Source organism: Macaca mulatta, chromosome 1 (genome assembly GCF_049350105.2).
Source record: "Macaca mulatta isolate MMU2019108-1 chromosome 1, T2T-MMU8v2.0, whole genome shotgun sequence".
Taxonomy (NCBI): Eukaryota; Metazoa; Chordata; class Mammalia; order Primates; family Cercopithecidae; genus Macaca; species Macaca mulatta.
Window position 1 is genome coordinate 23,990,645 of NC_133406.1, and position 4,561 is coordinate 23,995,205.

A 4,561-nucleotide genomic window follows, 5' to 3' on the forward strand; every position below is an offset into this window, starting at 1 on the left:
CTGTCAACTGTCATTTTGGAAGACCCTAGATGTATTTATGGAAGCTAGAAGTGATGTAGTGATGTGTCAAGGACCTGAGGATGACTTCTAGCTAAAAGTGATCTAGGAACTGAGGGTAGCCTCAGGCCAACAGTCAGTGAGAAAGTGAGACCTTCATTCTGATTTCTTGTAAGGATCTGAATCCTGCCAACGACCAAGTATACTTGGAAATGGGCCCAATCAAGCTTTCAGATGAGATCACAGCCCTGGAGTAAATCTTAACTGCAGCCTTGCAGAGACCCAGCCAGTCTGTATCTGGATTCCTGACCCACAGAAACTATGAGATAATAAATGAGTGTTGTTTTAGATAATAGGTTTGTGGTGATATCATCATACATCAGTAGATAACTAATACATCATGTTAGGGCTATGTTGGAAACTGACTGTGGCCAGCAGTTCTATAGGTGTGGAAGGACACCACCATATCTGCCCTCATCAGGTTTATCTTTTAGTATTGAAGAATATGAAAATTTTGTAATTGAATAGATGTGTGTTCAAATACCAAGCCCAGCTTGTGTTAGGTTGTTGTCAGCTCAGTTAGGAACTATGTGGCCTGGGATGAGTTGCTTAATCTATCTGGACTTCAAATTCCTTACTTTAAAAATACAAGTGTTAAGTTAACTCACATCCTAGGGTTAAGACAGAGGCCTACATGAGGTTAATAGAATGCTTTACATAGTCCCTGGCAGAAAGTAAATGTTCAATGAGAATCAGTCTTGCTGTTCAAGAAATGCTGTGAGGTGTTAGTTCCTGGTGACTGCAGACCCACCAGCAGATTCCAGGGTTTGATTTTTCTCAGGACTCTGGACTTGGAGTCAGAAGTCCTGTGTTTAGATCCTCAAGTTGTTCCATCTCTTGGAGTCTGTTTGCCTAACTCAAATTGATGGTGTTTGTACCTGTTTATATCATAAGGATCCAGGGAAATAGACTTATCTCAAATGTTTTGCTAGCATAAATAGGCTACCCAAATATACACATTGTTACTGTTAATAAAAATACTACATTATAAAATGGTAATTAAAATCTTGAAAGGGGCCTTTACAATGGATACCCATGGCATCTGTGGTTGCAAGCTTGGGCTCCAGAGCAGGATTGTCTGGGTTAAAACACCCCTCTGCCACTGATGGACTGTGAGGCTTTGGGAGGTTAGTTACCTATCTATGCCTCAGTTTCCTCAGCTGTAAAATGAGGGTGACAGTCACCACCCACTCCATAGGGTTGTTTTGAGCATCAAGTGTGATGATGGATTTGAGCAATATGAATCCTAAATCTTAGAAAAAATGTCTACATTGTAAGTGTTCAGTACATATGAACCAAAATCATTTTCTCTCATTCCTACTTTATCATTAGGAAGCAGAAGATGTCAGTCTTGGTTACTATTAAATTTCCTGCATTTCTACATTTTTGGTGGGAGAATGAAGTTCACTTTTTGGTCCAGTTTGGCCATCGGGCACTTCCTGTTTGTTTGTCTGCAAGGATTCCACAATAACTGATAAGGGGAGGTCTAATTTTGACCATATCAAGTACAATAAAGGATATCAAGAAACCACTTAAATTCAGTTTGATTTAGTCAGATTTCTTGAAGTAAATGATGACCAAGAAAGCAGTTAAAGTTGGTATGGGGAAGAAGTTACAAAGATAAATGCTCACTGAGTCTAAAAAGTAAACGTTTGTTGTCTTAGGACAAATGGTATAAATTTCCCCAAATATTTCTATTACATGAATGAAACCCCTTTACTGAAAGTGATTGGCTAACACATAATATTTTACTTCATTGAAAACAGGTTCCCTTTAGAAGATAATTTCCTGATTATACTCAGAGGCTCTGGAATCTGCTACTAGATTCAGAATTCAATTTTGAATGACTTAGGGAAATAAAACCTTCATAACTTTTCTCTCTAAATTATGAAAGCTCAAAGGCTGAACATCACCCTTAAAATAATTTATTATTCTATTATCTAATAGTCTATAACATATTTCAAAATTAATAATTTTTCAATAAATTTAACTATGTTAATTTTTAGAAGATTTTCTTTTATGAATTACCATTTCTTCTTTTGCTTTTCACGTAATTATAGTTAGGTCAGTTTACAACTAGAACAAAATCATAGAATATTAAAGCTATTAGACACCTACTGAAATATAATATCTCCTTGAACTCTACGATTGCCCTATGAGTTAGTTGTGATTTTTCTTATTTCTAAATGAGGAAGCCGAGTTTGGAATAGTTTACCCAGCACCATGGCACTAGCAGAACCTAAATCTAGCTCTGTTCAAATTCTAAGCTTTTGTACTTTCTACCATAGATGCTACCCATGTACTATTAAAGAACACCGAGCAACACCCCACCTCACTGCATATCACAGATGAAAATAACTAAGGCGTGGGAGGTGAGGGGACCAAGTCAGGGTTCCACTGTGGGCTGGTGGTAGGACTGAGGCTTGCTCAGTGGCAGACGGATGTGGGTTGTCTTTCCTCTGTCATTTATCAGCAATATGAGTTTAGGTAATTTGCCTAATCACTTTGAGTTCTAAAATCAGAATAAGCTTACATCATAAGGGTTATGAGATTGAATGAGATTATTACACATAGAGTACTTAACACTATTGCTTGGCATGTGGTAAATGATAAATTAAAGGTAATTGTTTTCAGTAACTCTGATAGTAATAACAGGAAATAGAACTTAGGCCTTTCGCATTCTGATAAAAGACTTGTAATTTGTCATCACTGTAGTCCAATTATAAAAGCATGCCAATTTTGTGGCTGGTATGCTTTGTCCTATCTATTTATTTGCTTATGCATTTACTTAAACAGATCAGCTTTGCTTTAGCTAGCATTAACTTACAGATAGTGTCACATAACACCATGGACTGTGCACTCATATATCGACATAGTTGGATGCTGTTATTTCTTGGCACTGGCCACTAATTCCTGGGCCTCTTGAGAAATTTGGAGCTGTGCTTTTGCTCTTTGAAACCCCCTGGGATCCCACTGTGCTGGTCCCTCTGACATGTCAGCTGTGGCAGGTCCAGGTTCATTACTGATTTCCCTGGGCTCTCTGGAAATCGGGCCCTGCTAATTTGCCTGCATCCCAGCTGCCCGAGCTCCACCCGCTTTCTGGCGGCTGCTCCCCATGGCTTTCTGATCATATTGCAGTAGCTCCTAATTGTTCACAGCTTCTTGTCTTTCTTTTTCTCTGTGAGTGAAGCTCAGTGTGTGGATCATTTTGTATTAATGTATTTTGTATTAATTGTTTATTTAATAGACCTTCCATTTGTCAATGGGCTTCCATCTGCCTGTTCTTTCCTTTTAGGCTGGGACAGGTATACAAAAAAAAAACCCCTTATTTTTTTCTTAATCCCTTCTGTGTGTTTTGTTATTATTATTATTATTATTATTATTGTTTTTTCTCTCTCTCTATCCTTATCTGCCCCTTTAAGCTTTTACTGACACAGCAGATTCTTACCTTGCTTCCTTCAATCTTTCTCTTTCTTTCTTTCTCTCTCTCTTTCTTTCTTTTGTTCATTCATTCGTTCTTTCTTTCTTTCTCTCTCTCTCTCTTTCTTTGTTTTTTTTTTTTTTTTTTTTTTGAGACAGAGTCTCGCTCTTTTGCCCAGGCTGGAGTACAGTGACACAATCTCGGCTCACTGCAACCTCTGCCTCCCGGGTTGACACCGTTCTCCTGCCTCAGCCTCCCAAGTAGCTGGGACTACAGGCGTGTCCCACCACGCCTGGCTAATTTTTTTGTATTTTTAGTAGAGCCAGGGTTTCAACGTGTTAGCCAGGATGGTCTTGATCTCCTGACCTCGTGATCCGCCTGCCTTGGCCTCCCAAAGTGCTGGGATTACAGGTGTGAGCCACTGTACCCGGCCACTTCCTTCAATTTTTCTAAGGACAAATGATTGTTTAATGCCTTGATGTCAGGTACTTTGTTTATAAAGCCACATCAGTCTTTCCCTGTTCCTCTCAAGCTCTTGTTTCCCTGCATCTGATGATAACTTTAAAAGAACTCTCTTGCTTGTCCCTGAATGAATGCCTTAAATGACAGAATCAGGAAAGATATCTATGCTGTATCTATATCAATGTATGTTTATATATCTACATTTCTATCAACATCTACATGAAACTTTGATTGACGTGGAGTATGGCAGCCTGGGAGCAGACTGTGAACATGGTGATTACGCAGAAAACAGGATGCCTGTTTCTATATAGCTGTAGAGCAGCTCTAACTGTATCCCAACTCCCCAGGTGGTAGCAGGAATATAAGGCTGACATTCCCTATCTGGTTCTCACCAGGTTGTATAATATTGCACATAAACCACTAGGATTTCAAAACATGGTAGAGTTCAAGAACTTATCGTCCCAAAATGCCCCCTCTGTCTCTGCCAAGAAAGTTCCACTCGCCTATAAAGGCCCTTTTCCATTTGAAGTCTCATCTCTCCATGGAATCTTCGCTGATGGTGTCTGAGAGCTACAATTACATTTATTGTTTGACTCTCAGATTTTGGTATTGGTTCAGATT